The 11,475-nt window shown below is 40.5% G+C and overlaps 1 pseudogene; it reads left to right on the top strand.

Annotated features, from left to right (window-relative positions):
* Nucleotides 1-2,468: 2,468 nt before the first annotated feature.
* LOC144326301 (uncharacterized) lies at nt 2,469-3,354 on the top strand (annotated as a pseudogene).
* Nucleotides 3,355-11,475: the final 8,121 nt, after the last annotated feature.

The raw sequence follows: 11,475 nt of genomic DNA, 5'->3' as shown, positions 1-11,475 counted from the left end.
AAATTTGGATGGGTAATCATTGTAGCATTCTTGAAACTGTCCAATCCAAATTTTTAAGGCAGAACTTTTCTGTACCACCCTGTGTCCCGAATGCAGCATTACGACCGGAGGCAAGTCTTCCCTCTGTAGAAGCTCGGTCCTGGCAAAGAATTCTTAATTATTGGCTCCGTCTAAATTTAAATCCACCCGGTCTACTGCCCTTAGTGACATAAGACCCCCATAAAAGTGCGTGGTTTAAAATTGTGCACCAAAAACTCCTCTCCTGCGGACTCCACCCACATCAGCTTCTCATGACGGGCTTTATTAAAGCAAAAAGGCTAATTGGACAGCGTCTGAAGGACTTAGAGCAACAGAACAATCTGGCCATTATAAATAAATTCTGACTCGCCTCTCCTGGCCTGGAGGTGAGCACTCCTCCTGTGGGAACTTAGTTCCCTCCGCCTCTCTGCCCTGAGCCTCTGCAGCTCAGGAGAAGCTGGAGGGTTACCGGACCCAGAGGCAACCTCAGCCGCCTCTGACGGGGCTGACAGTGGAGCACCTGCAGGCAATAGGTCCTCCATCACCTCAGGAGCCAGAGCAGACTCAGCTGGTGCCTGCACCTGAGAATCCAGCATAGGTGAGGATCCTTCAGGCTCATGCCCCAGCCCCGACTCAGCTGGTTCTGGAGGCAGGGAATCCTGTGCAGGCTGGGGTTCCCAGGCCATCACACCCCTGCCACCTTAACTTTGGTCAACCCCCTCCCCTTAAAAAAATGATTGTACAATCATAATATTTAGTGTTTCTTCAGTGTTCCAAAGTGATTACATCTCTTATCTCAGTTAACTTTACAATAACCATTTAAGGTAGGCCTGTATATTACTCCTATATTGCAGTTAATGTTGAGGGAGCATGAATCGCCTAAGATCACAAATAGTCTGACCTGGTATAAGGCAATTTTCTATGCTCCTACTTAAAATGTTTGTACTCCCAAGTTTTATTTAAAATATCTAAAGCAGCATACAGGACAATAAAATTCAAATGATATAACAGTGCACTCGGAGTACGGGTGAAGGATTGTGCTCTTGGCAGCTCGAGGCAGTCCAGACGCCAGAGAAAACTTAGGGGAAACAGGAGGCGTGCGTTTTCCCGAGCTCAGGTGGGGATCCTGAATACAGAGCCCAGGGCAGCACATTTAAAGGGTTTCCCCAAAACCATTTAAAATCCATTTAAAAACGTCTGGCCGAGGAGCTAGCAAGGGGAGAACCTCAGCGCTAAGGGGCAGAGCCATTCTCTGGTGTTAATGTCTCCAAACCTGGCGAGGAAGCACTGAACTCTCCAATAAGTTTAAAGCTGGAGATAAAGAGACCCCCGCCCGCCCCCCTTATAAAGAACTGGAAACTGGAAAACTGCTGGTTATCGGCAGAGCACAGGGGCGGAGGCAGCAGAAACAAAGAATATATAAAATACAGAGTAAGCTTTCAAGAGTGAAAGGGGACCAATCCCCACAGCACTAACAGTAACTGTTACTAAACTTCACAAAGGTGCCTTATAAGAGTGAGTATAACCCAGCAGAGAGTTTTAAAACAGCAAAGACAGAGACTGCTGAGACTGCTGAGACAGAGACTGCTCAAACAGCAGAGAAAGGGGGAAAACCAGCAGCTTCTACTTACATAAAGTTGCAGCTTTTAATTAGAGCCTTCAATTAAAAAGAAATAAGGATGAAATACTCTGGGTCGGCTGTGTGGAACGAAGAGGCTGTGAGGGGAAGGAGAAGGGTGAATGAGTCAGTGTGGAGGAACCCCGCCATAACGGAAACAAAGGCAGGCACGAACAAAGACAAGCAGGAAGAGAAGCTAAGGAGTCACCCTGCACACATGAAAGGGGAAAACAGAGGAGAGAAAACAGAGTGCAGAAAAAACTAGAGGGACGCCTAGTGGCAAAAGAAGTGAAAGAGAGAGTAAAATCGACAGAAGGCAATTAAGTATAGCAGCAGCTCCACCTACTGGGCAAACAGGAAATAACAAAAATAAACTGATATAATAAAGAAATGAACACTGTTTGTATATATTAGCTAAATTTGAAAGAACATGCAACCTAAAAAATTCAAATAACCCAAACAAAAGAGGATTCCTGGTCTTACTCAATATAAGAGCAATTTAAAAAGGAAATTTTTTAAAGTGGAAATGGAAGTATAAAAAGTGAAGCAAGGGAAACTCCCAGAAATAAAAGAAGCGTAGAGACTACATGAAACTGTTATTTTAAAAGAGGTATTGCTAGGAAGGCATCTCAATGGGATCGAGGAAGATTCAGACAACAATTGGTCTAGCCTCAGCCTCTAACCAAACAAGGAGAACATCGATGGTGGAGAACGAGAGCAACATGGACGTCAAATAGATATTATTGGCAATGGAAAGAATGGAGAAGAACCTAGAAGACAAGATAAGCACCCTAGATGGAGAAATATAATCTTAGATGGAAAAGTGGAGAGTATGGGCACTAAGATTGAGAAAAAATCCACATTAATAATGGACCTTTCTAATCAAGTGAACCAACTGACAACAAAGAACAAAGAGCTAGACAAGACGGTGCAGGAGATAAAGAATAAGTCATTAAAACAAGATGAAGCCATGAAAAAAATCCAGGCAGACCAAAGAGATTCAAGGAAACTCCAAGAGAAAAACAAAGAGGGAACTGAGGAAGGTTCAGGAAGAGACCCTGGATGAAATCGCTGTCCTTGAGATGAAGCAAAAGGAGATGTCATTACATTTCTGAGGAGTTCAAGAGAACCAGGAGGAAGAAATTACAACGAAACTATTGAAAGAACTGGCGGATTGGTTAGGGGTTGAGGAAGCTGAATTATCTTTGGACTTTGAAAAAATATTTAGGATTAAGGTGAACAAGTCAAGAAACAAAAAGGGACCAGGAGATTGTTTAGTATTTCTGAACTCGAGGCTACTCAGGGGAAAAATCCTGTTAAAGAATAGAACTGATCCCTTGTGTATAGAGGGCAAAGTAATCGAGATTATGAAGGAGATCCTGACCAGGTTGTTGAAGAGGAGAGATAATTACAGATTCTTAACAGCAGCGCTGAAGAAAAATAAAATTCTGTTTAGGTGGGAATTTCCCGAAGGACTTACCTTTACATATAAAGAGAGAAGAAGAACCCTTAGATCGGTGGAGGAGACCAGAATTTTTTGGAGGAAGTACTAGGAGGAGCTGGGAGGAGAAAGGCTCCAAGAGCGAGAAGAAACAAGATAAAGCTAGAATTATTATAACGACTTCTACCTTTTGTGTCCTTATATATTTTTTTCCTTTTCTTTGCCAACTACTCCTGATTTTAAAGTAGTTCATATAAATTTAATAAAACTGTATGGCCTTTAAGTGTATTTCCTGGAATATTAATGGTTTGAACAGTAAACTGAAAAGGAACAAAGTAGAATGTACCTTAAAGAAAGGAAAATGGGATATAATATGTCTACAAGAGAGCCATGTATCTAAAGATCATATATGGGTATTAAAAAACAAGAACTTGAGTCTGGAGTTTATAGCCACAGGAGCGGAAAAGAAAAGAGGGGTGGTAATTTATGTAAAACCAGCGTTATGTCCACAACTAATATTTCAAGATGAGGAAGGTAGAATAGTAGGAGTAGAAATACAAATAAATCAAGAAAAGATAATAGTGGTAGGAGTGTATGCTCCAAATAATAATAAATCCGAATTTTACAGAAAATTGGAAGAGAAGCTTTGGGAATTCGAGAATGGAAAGATAATTATGATGGGAGATATGAATGGAGTTATATCTATTGAAATGGATAGAACCGAGAGGGGGGGGGGAATCAAACTCAGGCAGACTACCATTATCGTTCTTCCATCTGACAGATAATCTTAATTTATTTGATACCTGGAGATTGAAGCACCCCACTGAAAAGGATATTACCTATTTTTCTGAAGATAAAAAATCGGGAGGGAGAATAGACACAATTTGGGCCTTGAAAAAATTGACACTGAGTTTGGTAAAAGCAGAGATTCTGAATAAATCTCTCTCAGACCATAATCCAGTTACTTCACACATAAGATTTAAAAAACATACGAGAGGGAGGTGGAGGATGAATGACGAGGTATGGAGAGATGAGCAAAAGGTGAATAAAATGAGGGAATTGTTGAAGGAAGTTTTTGAACTTAATGAGAGACATGGGACAGACAGGAAAATCTTTTGGGATACCAGTAAAGCCTATATGAGAGGAATTGGAATACAACAAATGGCAAGAATAAGAAAGGATAAAGCAAATGATACTATGGAAATAAATAAACAGATAAGGGAGAAGGAAAAAGAACTGTTGAAAAATCCAAAACAAGAAAGTATAATCCAAAATATTAAAATTTTACAATCCCAATTAAATAATTTAATAAAGAAAGAGGTGGAAAATGGACAAAAATGGACAAAACAAAGGTATTTTGAATCGACAAATAAACCTGGTAGAATGTTGTCCTGGTTAACAAAGGAGAAACAAGCCGAAAGGGTTATAAATAAGATTATTGAACAAGGAAAAGAAATTACAGACCCAGACCAAATAAAAATGATGTTTAGGAATTTTTATAAAAAATTATACGAGTTGGAAGACAAAAATGAGAATAAAATTAAAGAGTATGTAAGAGAAAACAAAATCCCTGAAATAGATGGCAAGGAATTTAGTAATTTAAACTCGTGCATAAGCTCAGAAGAAATAAGAGAGGTGATAAGGAAAATGGAAACTGGGAAATCACCAGGTCCAGACGGAATACCGATTATATATTACAAGAAACTAGAAGAAGTAATAACCCCTAGACTTTAAAAGATCATGAATGAGATAATGGAAGAAGGGGAAATTCCTGACTCTTGGCACGAAGTGTGGATAATCGTATTACCAAAACAAGGAATGGACCCAAATATTATAAAGAACTACAGGCCAATTTCACTATTGAATATTGATTACAAAATCTTTGCAGGTGTGTTAGCAAATAGATTGAAAAAAATGCTTGAACAGAATAATAGGCAAGGATCAGAATGGCTTCTTACCAGGGAGACAGATAAAAAATAATACAAGAATAGTGATTGATCTTCTAGAATATATTGATATGAAACCTGGTAAGAAGGTGGCAATGTTACTGGACGCAGAGAAAACCTTCGACATTGTGGCCTGGAATTTTCTGGGCCACACTGTGGAAAGTTTGAAACTTGGGAACAAAATTTTGAATGGTAATAAAGCGATATATGAAAACCAGAAAGCTAAGTTAATAATTAACAATGAAATAACTGAAGAATTCTAAATTGAAAGAGGCACCAGACAAGGATGTCCTCAATCCCCACTTTTGTTTATTATGACGCTGGAAACACTCCTAATAGCGATAAGAAAGGACCCAAAAATAAAGGGGATTAGTCTAGGTAATAGACAATATATCAATCAATCAAAACCTTTATTGCATTAGCATACAGCCATAGCAGGATAAGACAAAAATGCTAGAGACAAGCAACCAAACAGAGTTCAAAACGATATTGCTGGCGTTATGACATTTAAATTACCCTAAGACAATAATGTAAAGATTTAGTTGTCGGCGCCGGGAATCTAAAAAGCGGATGTATATAAAACATATAATGGCCCCAAAATAGGCTCGGCACAATAGGTTAAAAAGGTAATAAAAGGTAATAAAAAGAATTAAAACAGGTCCAGGTCTAGGACACACTACCCAGTCAGAGTAGCCCTGAGTTTCGAAGCCTGCACTATAAAGATTGCCACCCCCCGTGAAATTTGGGGATTTGCGTCCACAAGAAGCGATTTCAAACAGTCTTCCTTAGATGTGATGGTGGACGGGATCAAGAGGAGGAGCTTAGTTCTTATTGTCTCATAAATAGGGCACTAGAAAAAGAAATGTATGAAGTCCTCTACTTCATTCATTGTGCATGGACATAGACGCTGAGTAATAGGGGTCTTGGAGTAAATCCCCTGCAAGAAGGCCGTGGGTATAGAATGGAAACGGGCCATGGTAAACGCTCTTCTCAAATTGGGCTCCGTCAGGTCTATCAAGTAGTTGGCAAGTGATCTTACCACTTTCACTTTAGGGAGCCACGTGGAGAGGCGAGCTGAGGTGGACTGTGCCCGGTCCATGGCCTCGTCTCTTGTAAGAATTCAGGCCCAGATTTTATGTTGGTCCCAAGATGACAGTGTGTCAAGATCTGGGAGGGAGTAGCGTGCAGTAATAGTCTCCATGGCCTTGGACCATTTGTTGCTGTGAGAACAAGTTAAAAAGGCTTGCCTGGCTAGTAGGGAACCTGGGGCTTTGATTAATTTACAATAAAAACTAATAATTCTAATGTGGGCTCTCGCAACAATGGAAGGGAGGCCCAGTTCTGTTCTTAACTGTGCAGCAACCGAGCCCTTGGGGAGACCCAGTAACTTTCGTGCAAAAGAGTTTTGTAGAATCTCGAGCCGTTGTAGTGTTTTTATATTCCACCCCCAGATTTCAACCCCATACAGTAACATCGGGAGGACTTTGCTGATAAATGCTTTTCTGATTGGTGGAACCAACTGGCCGCCTTTTGCATAGAAGAATTTCTCCAAGGCTTTGATGGTTCTGCGGGCAGCCAGGATGGTCGTATTTAGGTGTGCTGACCAGCTAAGCCCATGCTGAAAAGTGATACCCAAATACTTGAATGCTGAACAATATTCAATAGAGTGGCCCTCAAAATTCCAGAATGGCTTCCGAGTTTTCGTGCCAAAAGTAAGAATTTTGGTTTTGGCGAAATTGATTTTGAGGGGGTTGGTATCACAGTATGTCATGAGCCCTCTGAGCATGTTGTTTAAGCCCTGCTTGGTTAAAGACAATATCACCATGTCGTCCGCATAGAGTAATATGGGGATCTTGAGCTGTTGTAAAGAGGGGGCAGATTGGTTTAGGGCCTTCATGGTTGTAACGATGTCATTGATGAAGAAATTAAATAGAAAAGGGCCAAGAGGCAGCCCTGCTTGACCCCTTTATTCAAAGGGAAAGAATCAGAAAGAGCTCCCAGAGGACCAAATTTTACTCTGGCCGATATGTCATTATGAATTTCCATAAGAAGGTGGAGGAGTCTCTTATCTATGTTGGTGTAACTAAGCTTCTGCCATAGCCTATCTCTAGGGATGGAGTCAAAAGCGGAGGTCAGGTCCACAAAAGCCGCGTGTAGTTTGCAATTGAACCGTAGACAATATAAAGTTAAAGCATTTGCGGACGATGTAATCATTACTATGGAAAACCCAGAAGAAAGTATACAAGAAGCCCTAAAGAAATTGTTTGAGTATGGAGAAGTATCAGGCTTTAAGTTAAATAAAGAAAAATCTAAATTATTAACAAAAAATATGGGGGTAAAGGAACAGGAAGAATTGGAAAGAGTAACAGACCTTAAAATCACCACGAAAGTTAAGTATTTGGGGATCTGGATCACAAATAAAAATACCAATTTGTACAAGGATAACTATGTGAAGAAGTGGAAGGAAATAAAAGGATATCTAAATAAATGGAATAAATTGAACTTGTCTTTATGGGGAAGGATATCCTTGATAAAAAATGTCAATTCTACCAAAAATGCTCTTCCTTTTCCAGACGATCCCAATAATTATCGGGACAAAATGTTTTAAAGGTTGGCAAAGGGATCTTTCTAATGTTATCGGGGAAGGTAAGAAGCCAAGAGTAAGGTTCAAAGTACTGATGGAGCCTAGAGAAAGGGGCGGGTTCGCAGTCCCAAACCTCAAACTGTATTTTGAGGCTGCATGCATGACATGACTGAAAGATTGGATGTTACTGCCAGATACTGAAATCTTAGACCTGGAGGGCTGGGACAAAGTTTTCGGGTGGCATGGCTATCTGGGTCATGATAAAATAAAAGCACATAGAGGATTCACTAATCATTTGGTGAGAAAGGCCCTATTCAAAGTTTGGGAAAGAAATAAAACAATAGTAACAGCCAAAACTCCCTGGTGGTTATCACCTATAGAGTCATCAGCCTTGCATAGAAGCAATATGAAAGATAGCTGGCTAACATATAGGGAACTCGTAGAAGAGATAAAAGATTGCCCAACAGTAAAGAAATTTGAAGAATTAAAAGAGAGGGGGTGAATTGGTTAGAATATTTCCAATTAAAAACAATATTTGAGAAGGATAATAAGCTTAAGGGGTTTGATAAAAAAATATCGGTATGGGAGAAAGAAATCTTATATAACAACCAACAGATTCTCTCAAAAATATATAAATTGTTACAAAATGGGAAAATAGAAAAGGAGGAAAAGGGAAACGCTATTAAAAAAATGGGAACAAGATCTGGGCCACCCAATTGAATATAATGAATGGGAAGGACTATGGATAAAAAATATAAATTTTACAGCATGTTACCTAATAAGAGAGAACTATATGAAAATGCATCACAGGTGGTACCTGGCACCAGAAAGGCTTGCAAAAATAAATAAAACATATAATAATAAGTGCTGGAGATGCAAGATACAAAAAGGAACCTTCTACCATATGTGGTGGACATGCCCCGAAATTGGGAAATTTTGGAGCATGATCCACGGAGAAATAAAGAAAATATTAAGAATATCATATAGTAAAATTCCTTTTAGGAATTTTAAATGACGATATTCCAAAAGACAAAACTAGATTTTTCTTATATGCAACATCTGCAGCAAGAATCCTGGTGGCTAATTATTGGAAAGGGAATCAGTTACTCACTAGGGGAGAGTGGTTATGTAAGGTTTCAGAATACTTAGAATTAGCCAAATTGACAGACATAATAAGACAAAAACCAAAAAGTGAAGTAAAAAAAAGAATGGGCATGCCTAAATGAATAGCTCAGAAGTCAAGGTTCGAGGACAGAAATTTGGAGTCTGGAATAACCTTGTGACGTGAAAGGATAAGAAAGAGGGATTTATATCTAGACGTTAGGATAGAGAAGAAAAACAGGAAGACACAATGAGAGATAAAGGAAGTGTTGTGGGATTGGTGGAAGTCAATGTCTTGTTGTTGTATTAGTGTTTATAGTATTAACTTGTAAGATATGGATTTGTTGTTGCTTTGTTTTGGTTTTTTTTTAGTTGTTGTTGCTTTCCTTAGTTTTCAAATGTTGGTTTTGTGTGTTGTGTATTGTTATTTTTCGATATTTTTTGTGTTGTTGCTGTGTGGAAAATACTAATAAAATTTATTTTCAAAAATAACAACAAATGATATAACAGTAAAAGACAGCAGAATAATAATAGACAACATGTTTTAAACTTAAACATGATACGTTAAACTTCCCATGGGGCTTGCTATTCTAGGTGGGCGGTAGAAGAAGAAGAGTTTGGATTTGATATCCCGCTTTATCACTACCCGAAGGAGTCTAACAGCAGCTAACATTCTCCTTTCCCTTCCTCCCCCACAACAAACACTCTGTGAGGTGAGTGGGGCTGAGAGACTTCAAAAAAGTGTGACTAGCCCAAGGTCACCCAGCAGCTGCATGTGGAGGAGCGGAGACGCGAACCCGGTTCCCCAGATTACGAGACTACCGCTCTTAACCACTACACCACACTGGCTCTCATGGTTCTACAGCACAAGCTGAATCCTCCTTCCATCGAGCACTGGTGGGCGGTAAGGAAATTTTACCGTCAAGAAAGACACATTAGTGGGCGGTGGGTATAAAAGGTTGACTACCCCTGCTTTAGTCAGTCCTATTTTTTTATTGAACAACCCCCAAAGTTCAGCATTATAAGTATGGGCTTAGCCAGGACATATGTTAGGGCAGGATATATGGGGGCGGGGGAGGGCAGAACCGAGCTTTAGTTAAATATTTTTATTTATTTATTTACTTGATTTACTTGATGGGGGGGGGGGGTAGCTGCCCTGCACCACCCTGGTTATGCCCATGATTATAGGGAAGGGTTTGGTGACTTGGCTGCAGACAGGATAGACGAAGCAGGAACCAGGAACTTGTAGTTAGGTGTTTATTATATACAGTGGACTCACAACTCCTACACTGACACTCTGAACTCTGAGCAAACACATTCCAATTAGTAGGCCATCACTCCCTTGAGAGAGCTTGACCAATCAGGGAGCTGTCTCCATGCCTCTGTTATCACCAGGCAGACTTACTCCTTCACATGACCTTCTGGCTGTCTGCCAAACCTTAATTGACTCTGTGTGAGTAGCTGCACGTACACAGATTCCCAACAAGATGGAGGAGCTCTGATCAGAAAGAATTTCTTGATTTCCTTTCTCTGTAGCTGGGCACCAATAAGGCAAGCATTTTAGTGCTAAGTGCAAGTCAGAGGTAAACAAGAAAAATAGAACAGAGCAGGTAGAGGAGATGGAGCCGGAAACAAACCTAGAAATCTGTTTTTAGAAAGTGAAAGGGGACGAGGCAGTAAAACCAGACAAACTTTGGTATAATTTATTGCTGGTCATAAAGGCTGCCAACATAAAACCTGTAGGAAGGAACTCTATAAAAATAAAAGTTAGTTCATATTTTCTATATAAAAAAGTTAGTTCATATTTTCTATGAAAAATAGAGTGCTCTGCTATAAATCTGATAAAAGTTGTAATCATAGGAAAGATTTGTTTCACTGGCGAACATTTTCTTTTTATATTTCAAGGTTGTAAACTTTCACACTGAGAATATTTAACCAGGACACGCAGCATCTCTGAGGAGCAGCATGCCTTACTGTAGTTCTGTTGCTGTGGTTGGATGTTTGCTGGTGCTTTCTGTGCTTCTGTTTTAGAGCTGCAGTTCTCAGATGGATAAATACATGCCATGAATCTTCCTACTTAATAGGGTTCTAAAATCACAATCAAGAGGCTGTGTGAGCCATGTTGGCCTCTCCAGATTAAAAGTCAAAGAAACTGCAAGGGATTTTAAAGGATCTATCCATTTGGTTACCTGGGATGCAGGTGGCGCTGTGGGTAAAAGCCTCAGCACCTAGGGCTTGCCGATCGAAAGGTCGGCGTTTCGAATCCCTGCGGCGGGGTGCGCTCCCGTTGCTCGGTCCCAGCGCCTGCCAACCTAGCAGTTCGAAAGCACCTCCGAGTGCAAGTAGATAAATAGGGACCGCTTACTAGCGGGAAGGTAAACGGCGTTTCCGTGTGCGGCTCTGGCTCGCCAGAGCAGCGTTGTCACGCAGGCCACGTGACCCGGAAGTGTCACCAGACAGCGCTGGCCCCCGGCCTCTTGAGTGAAATGGGCGCACAACCCTAGAGTCTGTCAAGACTGGCCCGTACGGGCAGGGGTACCTTTACCTTTACCTTTTTATCCATTTGGTTAAGTTTAGCACACCTTTAAGCTAGGCAAGAGTCCTCCATTTTGTGACAAATCTTGGGAGTTTAAATTAGGAGATGAGTGTGAGGAACGCTGATGGATCAGACGAAAGGCCTGCCTACCCTAGCAGTCTGATCGCTCAGATTCTGTGTCCAATCAGATGCCTATGTGAAGTCCAAAATTGGACAGAAACTTGATAGCAT

This window comes from Podarcis muralis, chromosome W (assembly GCF_964188315.1).
Source record: "Podarcis muralis chromosome W, rPodMur119.hap1.1, whole genome shotgun sequence".
NCBI classification, from domain to species: domain Eukaryota; kingdom Metazoa; phylum Chordata; class Lepidosauria; order Squamata; family Lacertidae; genus Podarcis; species Podarcis muralis.
The sequence above is the reverse complement of the archived record's forward strand: the minus strand, read 5'-3'. Positions and strand labels throughout refer to the sequence as shown.